At 43.0% G+C, this 21,858-nt stretch overlaps 1 pseudogene; it reads left to right on the top strand.

Annotated features, from left to right (window-relative positions):
* Positions 1-11,322: 11,322 nt before the first annotated feature.
* On the top strand, positions 11,323-20,723 carry LOC783673 (pregnancy-associated glycoprotein 1-like; annotated as a pseudogene).
* The last annotated feature ends 1,135 nt before the right edge of the window (positions 20,724-21,858 follow it).

Below are 21,858 nucleotides of genomic sequence, written 5' to 3'. Positions count from 1 at the left end.
ACTGGAAGGATTGATGCTGAAGTTGAAACTCCAATACTTTGGCCACCTGATGTGAAGAGCTGACTCATTTGAAAAGACCCTGAGGAGGCGGTCCTAAAATTGTGGAGGAATAGGATGGGGAGACTACTTTTTTCCTCACAAATTCATCAAAAGAACATTTAAATGCAGAGTAAGTTCCACAAAACAACTTCTGAATGCCAGCAGAGGACATCAGGCACCCAGAAAAGCAGCTTATTGTCTTCAAAAGGAGGTAGGAAAAAATATAAAAGACAAAAAGAGAGACAAAAGAGGTAGAGATGGAGCTCCTTCCCGGGAAGGGATTCTTAAAAAGAGAGAAGATTCCAAACACCAGGAAGCACTCTTACTGCTGAGCCTGTGGCAAGCCTTGGAACCACAGAGGGCCACATAACTGGGAGGAAAAACAAATAAATAATTAAAACCCACTATGTGCCCACCATTAACTCCCCCAGTGGAGAAGCGGCACAGACGCCTGCACCAGCCACTAGCAAATGGGGGCTGGGCAGGGAGGCACGGGCTGCATTGCTTAGAGTAAGGACAGGGCCTGAATACCCCGAGGGCAATCTGATGGAACTAACTTGGGCTAGCAAACCCGACTGTGGGATAGCTACCACGCAAAAAGCCCTAATCTAAGACTCAAGCAGGCCCGCCTCACAGAACAAAGGATTGAACAGAGCTAGCAGGCTGCAGACTATTCCCCTCTGGCGACAGGCAGCCAAAGCCAGAAGAGGGCAATCACGGCCCCAGAGAGGCATTATCTACCAAACTGCGAGCAGGCTTCTTTGCTAAAACTTCTTGGGATTCTGGATGGTCAACATCTGCCTGAGAAAGGTGTGCTGGTTGTACATCCAGAAAACTGAGCAGCAGGGATGGGGGGAGGTGATAAGTCGCAGCCACCCCACTCCCTCATCACCTGAGCTGCTAGGACCTGGGAAGGGCACAAAATACAGGCTCAACGGAGTCTGTGCCTCTGAGGACAACTGCAGTGCCTGAACCTGAGCAGCTTAGACCTGGGAGGTGCATGCAGCCCAGGGCCAGCCTCGGATGGTTCCCCTAGGAGCAACATAGAGCATGAACAGTGTGGGCAGGGAAGGCACATATGCCGTGAGTGGGGGCAGGCCCAGTGTGGCTAGGATACTGTGAGCACATGCCAGTGTTATTTGTTAGCAGCATCCCTCCCTCCCCACAGTGCGACTGAACAAGTGAGCCTAAAAACGTGTCCACCACCGCCCACTTGAATCAGGGTGGAAATTAGACACTGAAGAGACCAGCAAACAGAAGAAGCTAAAACAGAGAAAACTTCCTTGGAAGTAACAGGTGCAATGGATTTAAACCCTGTAGTTACTACCAACTACATAGGAATGGGCCTATAGATCTTGAGAAATATAAGCCGGACCAAGGAACTATCCGAAAATGAACTGACCACAAACTGCCCACAAGAACACCAGAGAAAGTCCTAGATACATTTTTACTATTTTTACTATCATTCTTTATTTTTTAATTTTTTTAATATTTAAGTCCTCTATTGCTTCTTTAATTTTCATTTTTATAACCTACTATTACTTTACCCTTTACAGCATTGGACCTTGCTTCTATCACCAGTCACATCCACAGCTGGGTATTTTTTTTGCTTTGGCTCCATCGCTTAATTCTTTCTGGAGTTATTTCTCCACTGATCTCCAGTAGCATATTGGGCACCTACTGACCTGGGGAGTTTCTCTTTCAGTATCCTATCATGTTGCCTTTTCATACTGTTCATGGGGTTCTCAAGGCAAGAATACTGAAGTGGTTTGCCATTCCCTTCTCCAGTGGACCACATTCTGTCAGATCTCTCCACCATGACCCGCCCATCTTGGGTTGCCCCACGGGCATGGCTTAGTTTCATTGAGTTAGATAAGGCTGTGGTCCTAGTGTGATTAGATTGACTAGTTTTCTGTGAGTATGGTTTCAGTGTGTCTGCCCTCTGATGCCCTCTTGTAACACCTAAGGAGATCAGCCCTGGGATTTCTTTGGAAGGAATGATGCTAAAGCTGAAACTCCAGTACTTTGGCCACCTCATGCGAAGAGTTGACTCATTAGAAAAGACTCTGATTGTGAGAGGGATTGGGGGCAGGAGGAGAAGGGGACAACAGAGAATGAGATGGCTGGATGGCATCACTGACTCGATGGACGTGAGTCTGAGTGAACTCCGGGAGTTGGTGATGGACAGGGAGGCCTGGCGTGCTGCGATTCATGGGGTCGCAAAGAGTCGGACACGACTGAGCAACTGATCTGATCTGATTACTTTGCCAAAAAAAAAAAGAGAGATAGAGAGAGAGAGATCCTATCTTTTATTTTTTTTATTTTTTTAATTTTATTTTATTTTTAAACTTTACATAATTACATAATTGTATTAGTTTTGCCAAATATCACAATGAATCCGCCACAGGTATACATGTGTTCCCCATCCTGATCCTATCTTTTAAAGCAAACTTTATATATATATATATATATATAGTAATTTTTGTGACTTTATTTTCTTTTCTTTAATGTTGTATTTTTTAAAATCGAACCTCTACTCTAGATTTTTAATCTTTGCTTTTTGGTATTTGTTATCAATTTGGTACCTTTAAGAACCCAATTTTCAGTGCCCATTTTTACTTGGGAGCAAGATTACTGGCTTGACTGCTCTCTTCCCCTTTGGACTCTCCTTTTTATCCACCAGGTCGCCTCTATCTCCTCCCTCCTGCTTCTCTTCTCTACCCAACTCTGTGAATCTCTTTGTGTGTTCCAGATGGTGGAGAACACTTAGGGAACTGATTACTGGCTGGATTTGTCTCTCTCCTTTTGATTCCCCCCTTTTATTCTCCTGCCCACCTCTGTCTCCTTCCTCCCTCTTCTCTTTGTATAACTCCGTGAACATCTCTGAACGTCCAGACTGTGAAGCACATATAAGGAAGTGATTACTGGCTAGCTTGCTCTCTCCTCTTTTGATTCCATCTCATCTCATTCGAGTCACCTCTAATTCCCTCCTCCCTCTTCTCTTCTCCATGTAATTCTGTGAACCTCTCTGGATGTCCCTCACTGTAGAGAAACTTTTCATCTTTAACTTTTTCATCTTTAACCTTTAACATTTCCATCTTTAACCTAACATCTAGGTTAGGCTGTACAGAGGGAGAAGTCTTGAGGCTACTGTAAAAATAAGACTGAAAACCAGAAGCAGGAGTCTTAAGTCCAAATCCTGAGAACACCAGAGAACTCCTGACTACAGGGAATATTAATTGACAGGAGCTCACCAAATGCCTTGATACATACACTGAAACCAGGCACCACCCAAGGTCCAACAATCTTCAGAGCAAGACATACCATGCAAATTCTCCAGCAACACAGGGGCACAGCCCTTAGATTCAATATACAGGCTGCCCAAAGTCACTCCAAACCCACTGACATCTCATAACTCATTACTGGACATCTCATTGCACTCCACAGAGAAGAAGTCCAGATCCACACACCAGAACACCAAAACAGGCTTCCCTAACCAGGAAACCTTGACAAGCCACACATACAACCCCACCCAAGTGAAGAAACTCCACAAAAAAGAGAACTCCACAAACTGCCAGAACACAGAAAGGCCACACCAAAGACAGCAATATAAACAAGACAAAGAGACAGAGGAATACCCAGCATGTAAAGGAATAGGATAAATGTCCAACAAACTAAACAAAAGAGGAAGAGACAGGGAATCTACCTGATAAAGAATTCTGAATAATGAGAGTGAAAATGATCCAAAATCTTGAAATCAAAATGGAATCACGGATAAAGAGCCTGGAGACAAGGATTTAGAAGATGCAAGAACGGTTTAACAAGGACCTAGAAGAAATAAAAAAGAGTCAATATATAATGAATAATGCAATAAATGAAATAAAAAACATGCTGGAAGGAACAAATAGTAGAATAATGGAGGCCGAAGATAGGATTACTGAAGTAGAAGATAGAATGGTAGAAATAAATGAATCAGAGAGGATAAAAAGAAAAACTAATTAAAAGAAATGAGGACAATCTCAGAGACCTCTGGGACAATGTTAAACGCTCCAACATTCAAATCATAGGAGTCCCAGAAGAAGAAGACAAAAAGAAAGACCATGAGAAAATACTTGAGGAGATAATAGTTGAAAACTTCCCTAAAATGGGGAAGGAAATAATTACTCAAGTCCAAGAAACCCAGAGAGTCCCATACAGGACAAACCCAAGGCGAAATACCCCAAGACACATATTAATCAAATTAACAAAGATAAAACACAAAGAACAAATATTAAAAACAGCAAGGGAAAAACAACAAGTAACACACAAGGGGATTCCCATAAGGATAACAGCTAATCTTTCAATAGAAACTCTTCAGGCCAGGAGGGAATGGCAGGACAGACTTAAAGTGATGAAAGAAAATAACCTACAGCCCAGATTATGGTACCCAGCAAGGATCTCACTCAAATATGAAGGAGAAATCAAAAGCTTTACAGACAAGCAAAAGCTGAGAGAATTCAGCACCACCAAACCAGCTTTCCAACAAATGCTAAAGGATCTTCTCTAGACAGGAAACACAGAAAAGGTGTATAAACTCGAACCCAAAACAATAAAGTGAATGGCAATGGGATCATACTTATCAATAATTACCTTAAACATAAATAGGTTGAATGCCCCAACCAAAAGACAAAGACTGGCTGAATGGATACAAAAACAAGACCCCTATATATGTTGTCTACAAGAGACCCACCTCAAAACAAGGGACACATACAGACTGAAAGTGAAGGGCTGGAAAAAGATATTCCATGCAAATGGAAACCAAAAGAAAGCAGGAGTAGCAATACTCATATCAGATAAAATAGACTTTATTTTTTTTAATTTTATTTTATTTTTAAACTTTACATAATTGTATTAGTTTTGCCAAATATCAAAATGAATCCACCACAGGTATACATGTGCTCCCCATCCTGAACCCTCCTCCCTCCTCCCTCCCCATACCATGCCTCTGGGTCGTCCCAGTGCACTAGCCCCAAGCATCCAGTATCGTGCATTGAACCTGGACTGGCATCTCGTTTCATACATGATATTTTACATGTTTCAATGCCATTCTCCCAAGTCTTCCCACCCTCTCCCTCTCCCACAGAGTCCCTAAGACTGTTCCATACATCAGTGTCTCTTTTGCTGTCTCGTACACAGGGTTATTGTTATCATCTTTCTAAATTCCATATATATGCGTTAGTATACTGTATTGGTGTTTTTCCTTCTGGCTTACTTCACTCTGTATAATAAGCTCCAGTTTCATCCACCTCATTAGAACTGATTCAAATGAATTCTTTTTAATGGCTGAGTAATACTCCATTGTGTATATGTACCACAGCTTTCTTATCCATTCATCTGCTGATGGACATCTAGGTTGCTTCCATGTCCTGGCTATTATAAACAGTGCTGCGATGAACATTGGGGTACACGTGTCTCTTTCCCTTCTGGTTTCCTCAGTATGTATGCCCAGCAGTGGGATTGCTGGATCATAAGGCAGTTCTATTTCCAGGGTTTTTTTTTTTTTTTTTTTTTTTTGGAAGTTTTGGCCACAACAATCAGAGCAGAAAAAGAAATAAAAGGAATCCAAATTGGAAAAGAAGAAGTAAAACTCTCACTATTTGCAGACGACATGATCCTCTACATAGAAAACCCTAAAGACTCCACCAGAAAATTACTAGAAAATAGACTTTAAAACAAAGGCTGTGAAAAGAAACAAAGAAGGACACTACATAATGATAAAAATATAAATCCAAGAAGAAGATATAACAATTATAAATACACAGGCACCCAACATAGGACCACCGCAAAATGTAAGACAAATGCTAACAAGTATGAAAGGGGAAATTAACAATAACACAATATTATTGTGTGGGAAATGTTAATACCTCACTCATACCTATGGATAGATCAACTAAACAGAAAATTAACAAGGAAATACAGACTATAAATGATACAATAGACCAGTTAGACCTAATTGATATCTATAGGACATTTCACTCCAAAACAATGAATTTCACCTTTTTCTCAAGTGCACACGGAACCTTCTCCAGGATAGATCACATCCTGGGCCATAAATCTAGCCTTGGTAAATTCAAAAAAAAAAAATTGAAATCATTCCAAACATCTTTTCTGACCACAAGACAGTAAGATTAGATCTCAATTACAGGAGGAAAACTATTAAAAGGTCCAACATATGGAGGCTGAACAGCACGCTGCTGAATAACCAACAAATCACAGAAGAAATCAAAAAAGAAATCAAAATATGCATAGAAACAAATGAAAATGAAAACACAACAATCCAAAACCTGTGGGACACTGTAAAAGCAGTGCTAAGGGGAAGGTTCATAGCAAAACAGGCATGCCTCAAGAAATAAGAACAAAGTCAAATAAATAACCTAACTCTACACCTAAAGCAACTAGAAAAGGAAGAAATGAAGAACCCCAGGGTTAGTAGAAGGAAAGAAATCTTCAAAATGTGGGCAGAAATAAATGCAAAAGAAACAAAAGAGACCATAGTAAAAACCAACAAAGCCAAAAACTGGTTCTTTGAGAGGATAAATAAAATTGACAAACCATTAGCCAGACTCATCAAGAAACAAAAGGAGAAAAATCAAATCATAAAATTAGAAATAAAAAAGGAGAGATCACAACAGACAACACAGAAATACAAAGGATCATAAGAGACTACTATGAGCAACTTTATGCCAATAAAATGGACAATTTGGAAGAAATGGACAAATTCTTAGAAAAGTACAACTTTCCAAAACTGAACCAGGAAGAAATAGAAAATCTTAACAGGCCCATCACAAGCATGGAAATTGAAAGTGTAATCAGAAATCTACCAGCAAACAAAACCCAGACAGCTTCACAGCTGAATTCTACCAACAATTTAGTGAAGAGCTAACACCTATTCTACTTAAACTCTTGCAGAAAATTGCAGGGGAAGGTAAACTTCCAAACTCATTCTATGAGGCTACCACCACCCAAAACCAAAACCTAACAAAGATGCCACAGAAAAAAAGAAAACTACAGGCCAATAACACTGATGAACATAGATGCAAAAATCCTTAACAAAATTCTAGCAATCAAAATCCAACAACACATTAAAAAGATCATACACATGACCAAGTGGGCTTTATCCCAGGGATGCAAGGATGCTTCAATATCCGCAAATCAATCAATGTAATACACCACATTAACAAATTGAAAAATAAAAGCCATATGATTATCTCAATAGATGCAGAGAAAGCCAGTGACAGAATTCAACATCCACTTATGATAAAAAACTATCCAGAATGGAGGAATAGAAGGAATATACCTCAACATAAGAAAAAATATATATGACAAACCTACAGCAAACATTATCCTCAATGATGAAAAATTGAAAACATTTCCCCTAAAGTCAGGAACAAGACAAGGGTGCCCACTTTCACCACTACTATTCAACATAGTTTTGCAAGGTTTGGCTACAGAATTCAGAGCAGAAAAAGAAATAAAAGGAATCCAAATTCAAAAAGAAGAAGTAAAACTCTCACTGTTTGCAGATGACATGATCCTCTATATAGAAAACCCTAAAGACTCCACCAGAAAATTAGTGGAACTAATCAATAAATATAGTAAAGTTGCAGGATATAAAATCAACACAAAGAAATCCCTTGCATTCCTATACATTAATAATGAGAAAATAGAAAGAGAAATTAAGGAAACAATTCCATTCACCATTGCAACGAAAAGAATAAAATATTTAGGGCTACATCTACTTAAAGAAACAAAATACTTATATATAGAAAACAATAAAACACTGGTGAAAGAAATCAAAGAGGACACTAATAGATGGAGATATATACCATGTTCGTGGATCAGAAGAATCAATAGAGTGAAAATGATTATATTACCCAAAGCAATCTATAGATTCAATGCAATCCCTATCAAGCTACCAACAGTATTTTTCACAGAACTAGAACAAATAATTTCACAGTTTGTATGGAAATACAAAAAAACTCAAATAGCCAAAGCAATCTTGAGAAAGAAGAATGGAACTGGAGGAATCAACCTGCCTGACTTCAGGCTCTACTACAAAGCCACAGTCATCAAGACAGTGTGGTACTGGCACAAAGACAGAAATATAGATCAATGGAACAAAATAGAAAGCCTAGAGATATATCCGCCCATCTATGGACACCTTATCTTTGACAAAGGAAGCAAGAATATACAATGGAGAAAAGACAATCTCTTTAACAAGTGGTGTTGGGGAAACTGGTCAACCACTTGTAAAAGAATGAAACTAGAACACTTTCTAACACCATACACAAAAATAAACTCAAAATGGACTAAAGATCTAAATGTAAGACCAGAAACAATAAAACTCCTAGAGGAGAACATAGGCAAAACACTCTCCAACATAAATTACAGCAGGATCCTCTATGACGCACCTCCAAGAATATTGGAAATAAAAGGAAAAATAAAAACAGGACCTAATCAAAATCAAAGTTTCTACACAACAAGGGAAACTATAAGCAAGGTGAAAAGACAGCCTTCAGAATGGGAGAAAATAATAGCAAATGAAGAAACTGACAAAGAACTATTCTCAAAAATATACAAGCAACTCCTGCAGCTCAATTCCAGAAAAAGAAACGGCCCAATCAAAACATGGGCCAAAGTACTAAATAGACATTTCTCCAAAGAAGACATACAGATGGCTAACAAACACATGAAAAGATGCTCAACATTATTCATTATCAGAGAAATGCAAATCAAAACCACAATGAGGTACCATTTCACACCAGTCAAAATGGCTGCTATCCAAAAGTCTACTAGCAATAAATGCTGGAGAGAGTGTAGAGAAAAGGGAACCCTCTTACACTGTTGGTGGGAATGCAAACTAATACAGCCATTATGGAATAGTGTGTAGATTCCTTAAAAAACTGGAAATAGAACTGCCTTATGATCCAGCAATCCCACTGCTGGGCATACATACTGAGGAAACCAGAACTGGAAGAGACATGTGTACCCCAATGTTCATCGCAGCACTGTTTATAATGGCCAGGACATGGAAGCAACCTAGATGTCCATCAACAGATGAATGGATAAGAACGCTGTGGTACATATACACAATGAGGTATTACTCAGCCACTAAAAAGACTACATTTGACTCAATCCTAATGAGGTGGATTAAACTGGAGCTTATTATACAGAGTGAAGTAAGCCAGAAAGAAAAACACCAATACAGTATACTAATGCATATATACGAAATTTAGAAAGATGGTAATTATAACCATTACCATGGGTGAGGGTGGGATGACTTGGGAGAATGGCATTGAAACATGTATAATATCATATATGAAACGAATCGCCAGTTGAGGGTGGATGCATGATACAGGATGCTTGGCACTGGGATGATCCAGAGGGATGGTACAGGAAGGGAGGTGGAAGGGGGGTTCAGGAGGGGGAACACAGGTACACCCATGGTGGATTCATGTTGATGTATGGCAAAACCAATACAATATTGTAAAGTAATTAGCCTCCAATTAAAATAAATAAAAATTAAAAAATGAAAAGATCTTAACATTGGGAAAGATTGAGGGCAGGAGGAGAAGGGGATGAGAGAGGATGAGATGGTTCAATAGCATCACCAACTCAATGGACATGAGTATGTGTGGACTCCAGGAGTTGGTGATGGACAGGGAGGCCATGCATGCTGCCATTCATGGGCTCACAAAGAGTTGGACACGACTGAGCAACTGAACTGAACTGAAGTTGTTGAATATACTTTCAGATTTTTTTCCTTATTTCTTTTGGTTTTCTTTGGTTTTGTTTTTGATGGGCAGTATTTTTGTTTTTCCTTAGAAGATATTCCACTCTGAATGTAGAGTCATAAGTCTGAATTTTAAAGCCTCTTAAGTAATGTGTTGTTATAGGTAGCTAGTCAACAACCTGATACAATTAGATTTATTAGTCTTTGTTCTCAATTTGTTCAATTCAGCTCAGTCCTTCAGTTGTATCCATCTCTTTGCAATGCCATAGGCTGCAGCATGCCAGGCTTCCCTATCCATTACCAACTCCCAAAGCTTGCTCATGCTCATGTCCACTGACTTGGTGATGCCGTCCAACCATCTCATCCTCTGTCTTCCGCTTCTCCTCCAGCCTTCAATCTTCCCTATATCAGGGTCTTTTCCAATCAGTCAGCATGTTTGGTATGCATTCAGTCTCTTTTCAAATCAACTAATATGAATTAAATTCCTCTCTGTCCCCACTGCATTCCCAACTCTAGGCCAGAAACAAAAACCTGCAAACACTGAAGGATGATTCCAGCACATTGCTGTGGAGATTTTATTCCCACTGGTTTTTCTGGGGGGAAAAAAAAAAAAACAATTAGTTTTTAACATTAAAAGCAGTACATTGTACATAAATATCCAAACTTCTGATTCTCTTGAAAACATGGCCAACTGGCCTGCTTTACAGAATGGGCGAAGTGAAGGAAAGGCTGCTCCCAGTGGTAAGGCCTGTGCTGCCCAGGGTTCAACATAGCCACCTAGTCCTAGAATCATATCTCCTGCCTCCTGGGGACATTAGTTTGTGAGAACTAAACTGATGGCCCTCTTAAGATAAAGACTACTTTTGTCTTGATCAACTTTGACTTTGAAGCCTTTAACCCAGAACCTAGCACACAGTTCTTCCTTGTAGGTTTTTTGGATGCTATAAAATATCTTGTGGATGCATATGACATTTCTTCAATACTAAAACCATGTAACTGGCGTACTGCTCTGCCCTAAATCTTTGATGCAGACTGGCATCATAGGTGCCCCTGATGTCTGCCATTAGACCTACTACCTAAAGCCAGTTGTTGTCTCTGGGCTGCCCCTGAAGTCTTCACTTTGCCATTTGACAACTTATCCTCCTAGCAATCTCCTCTCCAACACAGACAGCAATGGACATCACATGAAGTGGCTAGGAAAATGACATGAAACCACGAATGTCGAGCATGGCCCCTAGTATCCATTTTCGTGATGGTCTTAGCAGTTTTTTTCTCCAAGTAGGCAAGGTTCTCCATCTTCCTAGATGTCCACGCAGATCAATTTGATTTTCCAGCCAAGCTTCAAGGAAGAGATTACAGTTCAATTCTCTGTATTCTGAGAAGCTTCAAAGTCCACTCGCCAAGGACACTGATGAAGGTAAAGATTTTATCGAGAACTTTGTGATTTTTTCCAGATCTTTTAGTGGCCTAAACGGGAAAACTAGGGTAGGTCAGAGCATATATAACTAGGGTCACCACTACATGCTAAAAACCCAAACTTCCCTGAGTACTTGGAGCCAGGAAAGAAACATGAAGTGGCTTGTGCTCCTCGGGCTGGTGACCTTCTCAGAGTGCATAGTCAAGTAAGTATGGGGACTGTAAGTCACATCATATTCCTTTCTCGGATTTTTGTTTTCATCTGATTATTTTTCCACCCATCAGGTTTAGAAGGGAATGGAATATTTCCCTAAGAGTCTTAAAGTTCAACACTTACTTATTGATAAGTAACTTGCTATAGGAACTGTGCATCCCAAGGTCTTGCTGTAGATTTCGGTTGCACAATTCTTGGGGTCCAGTCATGTCATGACCTATTCAAAATGCAACTCCTTGCAACTGTTCAGTGTACAGTCTACACAGATGTAAATGTGGTCCTGTGGAATAGCACTTTTCTACATTTTATTCAACATGTCCTTTTTTTCCCTGTCTACTTCAGTGTGTATATGCCTATGTCTGCATCTCTGTATCACTGTCATTTATCTCTCCATATCTTTGGAAGTCACTGGGAGTGTATGTCTCTCTGTGTTATTTTCTTTTATTTTTCATTTGACTCTTCATTCCTTTTTCAGCCTCTGAGTTTCCCTTATTTGTTCCCTATATTTTGGATTCTTCTTTCAACTCTCTCTTCTCTTTCAACATGGAGAAATACACACTGTTTTATAAACAGTGTTTTATATCTGACAAGCAGTGTGACCACATCCAACTCAGAAACCTCTTGCATTTCAAATTGCTCCCTTGTAAAAGAGGATAAGAGTCCCCCTTCTAACTCCTTCCTTGAGGTTCTATGAGAAGGTTAGCGTGGATTGGCGACAGCAATGCTAATGGCTGTTATTGTTGAGACTTCCTATTTATTGGGTACCTTATATCCATCACATCACTTATCCCCAATATATGCTATTTGGAGGGTTTGTATTATTACATTCCACCATTTTACTGATGGGGAGACTGAGACACCACTTGGTCATATGGCTTACCCAAGATTGCAGAACAGAACCTGTATTCAAATCTATGTCTTTGCCATGGCATATGCATAAAATTCTGATAATAATGTGTCTCATAAAAATGATTAGAAAATACACAGAGCCATTAAAATGACAGTTATACCTTAACACTGACAGATAATTGTAGCATCTTCTTTGTTTTCTTTGTCAAATGCTCGGTGAAAGAATACCTCTAACAAAAGTGAAGACCATGAGAAAAACCCTCAGTGGAAAAAACATGCTGAACAGTTTCCTGAAGGAACATGCTTACAGTCTGTCCCAGATTTCTTCTCGTGGCTCAAATCTAACTATTTACCCCCTGAGAAACATCAGGGGTGTATTTTGGGAGGATGGTGCTCCACAGCGCCCCCTGGTGCTCTAGCCTAGTACTAGGGCTCATCTGGAGGTGGCAGGTAGGAATGTTGGAGTTGGGGTTCCTGCAGGAGGCAGAAACCCTGGAAAACCGGGAGCCCAACCAGAGGATAAGGCACTCTCATCCTCAACTGTTGGTCTTTGTGACTGGGCCCGGAAATTACCAGGTGGCAGGTAAACATCCATTTCTATGTCAAAGATGTGTCATTAGTTTAAGGGAGATTGTTCCTTCTGAACTTAGTGAGCCACTCAGTTACAGATGAAGAGTGAACCGTCACTGATCAAAAGGTAGAATCAACTGCAAAGCAACTGTGAAACCCCAGGTAGAGGAATTCAGTTTCCACAGATGCAAGAACGAAAACAGTAAAAAGTTACTGAACCTGTTTTCCATATATGGCCATAAGAATCACTGTGGGTACTGTTTTTAGATTAGAAAAAGGGCTTATTTTGCCTTAAAAAGGTCTTCAAGGATGTCCATGCCAGCCTGAGAGATAGGCAAAGAATAAATATATGTCAAATGAAAGGGTCACCTATGTGGTGTTGATTGGATGTGGTCCGAGTTTAGAAGGAGTGGCTGGGGTTGATCCAGAAGGACCTCCTGGAGAAACGGGTGCTAAGGCTGGGTTTGAAGAGACTACAGAGCTTCTCAAATGAAGGCACCAGGACTACCCGGGGTGCCCAGCGGTCCTGGACGTGCAGTGATTATGCCTTTGGGCTTCCCATGCAGGAGGTACCACTTCAACACCTGGTCGTAGAGTGAATATCCTGCATACAATGTAGTACAGGAAAAATATATCAAATGCAGATACCTCTGTGACCAAAGTTTGTGAGCGGCATGGTGGTTAGAAAGTGATCTCCAGAGATATGTGACACCCAGAGGGAGGCATCAGTGTGGGAATAGAGGGTAGCCAGTTCTGCACTAACCCACTCCCTCCTTCTCCCTGTAGATGCTCTATGTGGGTGACATCACCACTGGAACACCCCCTCAGGAATTCCAGGTTGTCTTTGGCACAGGCTCATCTGACTTGTTGGTGCCCTCCATCTATTGCAGCAGCCTAACCTGTTGTGAGTACAGACACCCTGTACCCAGACCATTCTTCACTGGCCCTGCCACCCTGTTTCCAACCTTGGCACCTGATGACATTCATCTCTTGTTTCTGCAGCTAAACAAGTTAAGTTCAAACATCATTAGTCTTCCACCTTCCAGTTTACCAATGACACCTTCAACATCTACTTCGGTTCTGGAAGGATAAGAGTTGTTGCTCATCACACAGTCCGGGTAACAGTGTAACAAATGCTGAGTCAGGACTGGCTATGGAGTGGCCCCTGCTTGCAAAGCAGATGCAGGACTATCTGGCAGGACCCTTCCTAGCCTAACTCCCATAGATATTGGCCATCTTATTCACAGGATCATGTCTCTGGGGAGGCAGTGCGCATGGTGACACATGAGCAAACAGATTAACTATCCCAGAGAGTGGCCTGAGGTGTGGACTTGCAGTTCCTCTGCCCATGAGCAGTTCAAGATTCATTTTGCTGTGAGTGAGAAGAGGGGATAAAAGCACTCACTTTTATATTCACAGACTGTTCCAGGCACTTTCAGGTAATAACTGGTTTAATCCTGCAACAATCCCACACAGCAGTTACTCTGATTAGCTCATGAGACATATGAGGAAACTGAGGTACAGACAGCAAGGGCCTTGCTGAGGTCACACATTGATAAAAGGTGGAGTTAGGCTGGCTTTTCAGGGCTGAGGTTGCTGTAAAGCGTTTGGGGACAGGATAAAACTGATCTGGGGACCCTGGGAGCAGCCAAGGACTTCAGGTATCCAGAGTGGGAAACTGGAAGCCTGAGAAGTCAAGGGGTCTGATAAATGAGTTCTCACTCTAGACGACCCTTGAGAGTCTAATAAACATATGGCCTGCGTCCCCCAAAGTACTTGAGTAGTTCCCCTCTCTCTCTTTCTCTCTCATACACACTCACAGAAATACACACATATTCCCAAAAGGGAATTCCCCAGGCAGTAATTTCATAGAACCCTGCAAGCAAGATTGTGTTTTTGGCTTCTGTCTTCCTGTACAGATGCAGAATCCACAGTACATTACAGAGAATGCAGTCCATTCCTGTCATTAGGTCACAGTGATGGCAAAGAGCAGGCAATCTTGCTCTTGATCGTTTTGTCCATAAGGTGGCACCAATGGGACCTGGCCTGACTCTTGGTTGCCCCACTTGTACAAAGCCATGAGGCTTTGACTCACTCCGGTGGTGTTTTTCAGAGAGGCAGATGTTTTAAAATTCTCAGCCTCTCTCAAATAGAACCCAAATTCCCCTTCCACCTTGCTCTAACCATCTGTGGGCCACCAAAGACAGAGCCCAGCCTCAATTCTTCTCTGAGGATCTAATGGCAATGCACCCCAGCCCAGTCCTAGCCCCACTTCACATATCTGTAAGTGGGAACACTCCTCTCCTACAGATTGGGGACCTTGTAAGTACTGACCAGCTGTTTGGTCTAACCATTATGGAAACCTGGTTTGATATGCCTTTTGATGGTGTCTTGAGCTTGAACTATCCCAACATATCCTTCTCTGGAGCCATCCCCATCTTTGACAAGCTGAAGAATGAAGGTGCCATTTCTGAGCCTGTTTTTGCCTTCTGCTTGAGCAAGTATGTCTGAGATGGACAATCTCTTTCTCCAAATTACCTGTAATATGCTTTTAGTTGCAAGAAAATTAGAACATTTGATAAAGAGGTATCCTGAGAGATAATCTAACCCACCATAAATATGACCCCAGGGCCCTACCTGGCTTCACCCCTGGCATTTATAAATAAAATTTTATTGGAAGACAACCCCGATCCTGGGCTCAAAACCAGTAACTTGGTCTAGGGGAGGTGAGTGAGGAAGAAGGCTAATGGAAGGCAACAGGAAACAAGTTGAAGGAAAAGACATTAGGATTTTCTTATGAATTTTATCAGTAAAGAAGGAGAAGGATGGTGGATATCTTTCCTTCCTCATTAGCATTTATTTCACTTGGAGCCCAGGACCAGTTACCCAATTTGAATGAGCCAATGAAAACCAAAAGTGTGGGACACAAAAGTGTGGGACCCCTTGTTCAAGAAATATTAGGCATTTCAAGACAGAGAAACCAGAGGTGGGGTCCCTTCTGAGTGTGGGGCCGTTTGGACAGTAGATGTCACAGGCCAGTGGAGCCAACTCTGGGTGAGCTGAACCCACACCCTTAGAACTCCCAGCCTTGATTTTCCTGAAAAATGACAAAGTGGACAAGGGGAAAGCCAAAAGCTTCAGCACCTGTCCTCTGAGGGTGTCTGAGCACTCCGGTCGCTGGAGTTCCAGGGGGTCTTCAGAAGACTTAGTGGAAGGAGCCCAGCCTAGTGATTCAGCTTCTAACCTCCTCTGTGCCACTCATTAGCCAGTAACCGACCTCAGTCTGGATCTCAATCACTCCTAGACTCGATTTCTGCATCTGTACATGGGGACCTTATTAGGGCCTTGATGGGTGGACAAGAAGAGCTCTCAGACAGTGCTATTGCTACTGTTTTCCAAGGATCCCCCACCTCTCTTCTCTCTACAGATACAAGCGGGAGGGCAGTGTGGTGATGTTTTGTGGGGTGGACCACAGCTACTACAAGGGAGAGCTCAACTGGGTACCACTGATCCACCTGGGCGAGTGGAGTGTACACTTGGACCAGTAAGCCTCTCCCTCAAAGGGTCAGCCCAAGTGATGGTCCCACTACTGTACATGAACACAGGCAGAAACACACAAATGCATTCTCAGACACACAGTCACACAGACATATACATCACCCACAACAACACAGACAAACACATAGACACATGGAAACACACAAGCAGACACATAAACATAGACAGAGACACATAAAAACATGCATAGCTAGTCAGAGACACACAAGCACACACAGAGACACATACAAACACATACAAACAAACACACAAGCACATAGATACACAAACAACCCATGGGTTCATAATCCCCAGGTATTCTGAGCAAGGCTCAGACCAGGGTCCTAAAAGGGTCTAAAGAGGTCTGTGCAGCTAGGAGAGGGCTGCACACACCACCCTTTGAGGTGGGGAGCATGGTTAGAGGACTCTACAGTGTGGTGAACAGAGGATCAAGGAGAATTTCACCAGCCTGAACAGAGTTATGATAAGATGACCAAGTGTCGAGAGCTTCCTAGGACATAGGAAGTTCTCAGTACAGATAAATGTCAGTTTAAAAACAGGGACAGTCCTGCAAAAATGGGGAAAACTAGTCTTCTTTGGGAGCAGCTACACAGCAGTGGAGGGAGTTTGGCTGCAGTCTTAAGATGTGAAAGCAACTAATAAAAAAAACACCCCACATTCTTGGGCACACAGTGGGACAGGGGCTATAACAGAGAATCAGGAAGGTGGGATCCAGGAGTGACGTGAGGACAAGAGGCATAACTGATAGGATTCTGTGTGATACCCTCAGACAAAAGGTGACCTATCCTTTGGAGTTTCTGTGGGCTAGTCATGTATTTCCTGGCCAGGGTCTCAGGGTCTGAGCTGGTTGTAGGAGCAGTGCTGGGAAACACCCTCTCCCAGAGGAGCCCCTCTATCCCTTTACTATGAAAATCTGCTGCGCCTGAGAATCTCCACCTTCACTCTGTGTGAGACCTGTTATTTGTTCCTCAGCAGATACAGCTCTCTGGATGTTTCTCATTGTTTTCTCAGTCTTCATTCACTCATTGAAAAGACAAGCATTGGGCATCCACTGTGTGCCAGGCTCTTTAGGGAGGCAAGGAGAATAAAACTTGCCCTCACATCTAAGAAGGCAGATGTACATGAAGTGACCTGCCCACATAGTGCATTGTGACTTTGGTACATGCTAGACATGAGGAGGAGAAGGCAATGGCAACCCACTCCAGTACTCTTGTCCAGAAAATCCCAGGGATCGCAGAGCCTGGTGGGCTGCCTTCTATGAGGTCGCACAGAGTCGGACACGACTGAAGTGAGTTAGCAGCAGCAGCAGAGTAGACATGAGAAAGGGTCTACAGAGAGTGACCAAGACAGGAGACTGATAAACACTGGGGGAAAGACTTCCCGAAAACAATACAATTAAGGTGGAATCTGGAAGATGAGAAGAAATTTGCTTGTCAAAGGGGAGTGGAGTCTTCTAGGAAGGAAGTCCAGCTTGTGTCAAGGTGCAAAAGATCCTGGTGTATTCAAGTACTGCATTCGAGGATGTCAAGAAAGGTGCTGTGTCGAGAGCAAAGGAAAAGAGGGCAAGAGACGAAGGGCTGTTTAGGGACAGTTGGGAAGGGGGCAGCTCTGGGGAGACTCAGAGTGACCTTGACACCTGCTTTCTTCCATTGCTTTCAGCATCTCCATGAAAAGAAAGGTTATTGCTTGTTCTGGCGGCTGCAAGCCCTTGTGGGCACCGGGACATCACTGATCCTTGGCCCAAGAACAGTGGTCGATAACATACAGAAGCTCATGGGCACCACGCCAGTGTGCCGAGGTGAAGGGTCATGCCCCAGGGTCACTCCCTGTCTCCACACAAAACAAGGATCTCCAGGGCCAACCTCTCATCCTCTCTCTCTAACAGTACTTTGTTTCATATTCTGCGGTCAATACCCTGCCCCCTATTATCTTCACCATCAATGGCATCAATTACCCAGTGCCAGCTCGAGGCTACATCCTCAAGGTGAGGGGACAATACTGAGGGTTGGTTCTCAAACTGGAGCTTGCAGGAACCCTTGGGCTGCTGCTGGAAGGAGGGCGCCCTCTGGAGGCCATGTCACACCATTGCATATGCTGCTGAGCCCTGTGGCTGGGCTAGTGCCTGCCAGAAAACCAATCACTTGAGAGTAAAGGGTCCTCTGGGACACTGATCTTCCTGAAATAAATGTGGAGACGCCACACCATGCTGGCATGGTGGGAGTCAGGGAGAGGGGAACACTAAGGTCCTCAGTCCTCAAAGAGCTGCAATTCAATCTGAACCTTTAGGTGCATGAACATGAAAGTCAGCTTTAGCAGTCCCTGAAATAGGCCATGTTACAAGGAGAATGGCTGGGGACAGTCCCGGTCTGATGTCCCAGTGTAAGTTAACAGTCTCCTTTCCCTTCTCAAAGTTTTCCTGGTTTGGATGATAAATTACATGGTCAGTCTAGTTCTCAGCTGCATCTTCCCCCTGCTGTGTCCAGGTGCCTCCTTTGTGAGTTGGGGTACCCGACCCCTCTGTGGGGAGATTGGATGCTAAGGTGAATAAAGGGTACCCAGTGACTGCTCAGGCCTGGCACAGGGTGGAGGCTTCATGTCAGCTCCCTGCAAGAGTTCAGAGCAGGCTGATGGGCTCAAAGAAGGCTTTGAGGAAGAGAGGGAATTTCAGGAATTCTAAAACTGTAAACTCATGGAGCCATGTGGAGGGTTGCTTGGTTCTAGGCAAAACTGCACTGGATTCCATGCAAATGGCATCTCAAGGTGGTCTGCACTGGGGCACTGGGGACTTACTAGGTGTGATGAGGGCTACGGACTGACCCGTGGGGATGGGACCCAGAGTACATTAAACAACCAAGCCTGGAATGGCCAAAGAGGGTGAGTGTGGGCCGAAGGAGGCTTCGCAGAGTTCCTGAGTTAAGTCTTCAGGAACGTGTTGTGGGCACTGCTCTATTTAAGATGGATAACCAACAACGAGTTACTGTGTAGCACAGGGAACTCCCCTCAGTTATATGACAGCCTGGATGGGAGGGGTATCTTAGGACCAGGATGCACGGAAACATATGGTTGAGTCCCTTTACTGTCCACCTGAAACTCAGAGTATTGTTAGTCAGCTATACTCCAAAACAAAATAAAGTTTTTTAATAAAGTACAGATTGTGGGGATGCAGGAGGAGAACTGGCATTCTCTGCAGAGAACATGTATAATATCATATAAGAAACAAATCGCCAGTCCATGTTTGATACAGGATGCTTGGGGCTGGTGCACTGGGATGACCCAGAGGGATGGTTTGGGGAGGGAGGTGGGAGGGGGGTTCAGGATGGGGAACACGTGTATGCCCATGGCGGATTCATGTTGATGTGTGGCAGAACCAATAATATTGTAAAATAATTAGCCTCCAATTAAAATAAATAAATTTAAAAATAAATAAATGAAAGGAGGGGAGAAGGAGTAAGAAAATAAAAAAGAAATAAAATGTTTGAACTAACATAAAAAATATCAAGGAGCAGGAGTCAGAAGAGAGGAAACAGGGAGTGAGGAGAACTATGGACACACTTGTTCTTTTCTAAAAAATTATATTGAAGTGTGGCTAATCTTCAGTGCTGCATTAAGTTCTGCTGCACAGCAATGTGACTCAGTTATACACATAAAAATTATTTTTTCTTTTTTTCACTCTTTTTCATGTGGTTTGTCACTGAATATTGAATATAGTTCCTTACGCTCTACAGTAAGACTTTGTTGTTTTTCATTCCTCTGTTTCCCCAACTCCCAGTCCTCCCCTCCCCCACACCCTTCCTCATGGCAACCTCATGACTTGACCCTCTTTCTTTTGGATGAACTCTCATATCCCCTTCTGGTAAGAAAACCCCTTGATACTTACCAAAAGAGGGAAATAATGAGAAGTGTGCAGGGTCTGGATATTGGAGGGAGTCACCGGTAACAGTTCATGCTGACTGGTGTGTCTCTGACTCCCCTCAGGATTCTAAAGACGAGTGCCATTCCCCCTTTCAAGAGAACAGAGCGAGTCCATCTACAGAGAACTAGATCCTGGGTGACATCTTCCTGAGGTGGTATTTCTCAGTCTTTTATCAAGGAAATGACAGGATTGGACTGGCACGGGCAGTGTAAATGCTTGGAGTGGTTCAGGAATCAGTAAGGCCGCTCCTAACACACACTCACTCACACTTTGATCACTACTTCCCAGGATGCTGGTGAACTGTATTTGGTGGTCTGCACACCCTATTCTCAGAAAAGAATAAAGGGTTTCACTCTTAATGGTGCTGAAACAAATGGGTGCCTCTGTTTGGGTCTGGGAGTGAAGGATCTAGAACAATGTCTGAATCAAAATTGAGAGAGGCCCTAATCCAACTGGCTTCAAGGAACAGGGAGACTCATTGAAATGATTCTGGGAATCCAGGACACAAGAATCAGAGCAAATACAAAGATCTCAGTGACGGGACCCAAGAAATCAGAAGTCATCAACGCCCTCTCACCCTTGCTCTTTCCCTTCCCTCTTCCTTGATGGTCTTAGCCTGGCAACTTTCTTCCTTAAGGCTTCTACACCTAGTGAGAGAGTCCAGGCTACCTGCCCTAGGGTTTCAAATCTCGAAGGCATCACCCTAGTAAGGAAAGAAGACTGCACACATCAGATTTCAAGGGTGTTCTCTGAATGACCCACCTCAGATCACATGTACAGCTCCAGATCAGCCATCCTGGCAGGGACATGGGGTCTTATGACTGGCTTTACACGGTCTTTGGCCCTGACCAGGAAGCACACATGATTGTTAGTTTCCTCCAGAACTACATGACTGAAGCTGGGAAGAGGCAGCCCCAAGGATAGCGACTGACAGATGGTCTAGATCATGGAAGAGTTTGTAATGACCCACCAACTCCACCACCTCCTCATTCAGAGGAATTATAAGGGATAATGAAATAGACTCTCTTCGTCCCATCTCAGATGATCTTATCACTGGGCTTCTCCTCCAGAGGATTTTGGCTGAGGTACTTCATGCAGAGCGGGTTCCCTTTTGCCCCACACCCCAGTCACCAGGTCTCTGCCACATATGCCTGCTCTGTCCTTTCCAGTCCTACTTGGTAAGTGGTGGCCCCAGTGGATCCCTGAGCCATACCCCGCCTCCAGGGCACAGAATGCCACTTCCTTGGCCTCCAATGCTGATGGGGAGAATGCAACACATGTATCGGTGAACCCAGGGTACACAGAGCCTTCAGCCTTTCTGAGCTTCCTCCAGGGGTGGAGCTACAAACTATTTGCTTGGAGCTGCTATGGTTAGGCACTTTTGCAGTGGAAGCATCCGTTCTTTCCACGTGGAGGCCCTCAGAAGATGTCTCAGCTGAGTCAGCAGGGGTCAGAGTTTGATTTCCTTTCAAATTGACTGGTTTGATCTCCTTGTTTTATAAGGGACTATCAAGAATCTTCTCAAGC

The sequence above is a fragment of the Bos taurus genome, chromosome 29 (genome assembly GCF_002263795.3).
Source record: "Bos taurus isolate L1 Dominette 01449 registration number 42190680 breed Hereford chromosome 29, ARS-UCD2.0, whole genome shotgun sequence".
NCBI classification, from domain to species: Eukaryota; Metazoa; Chordata; class Mammalia; order Artiodactyla; family Bovidae; genus Bos; species Bos taurus.
Note: the sequence above shows the minus strand (reverse complement) of the source record. Positions and strands in the feature narration are given on the sequence as shown.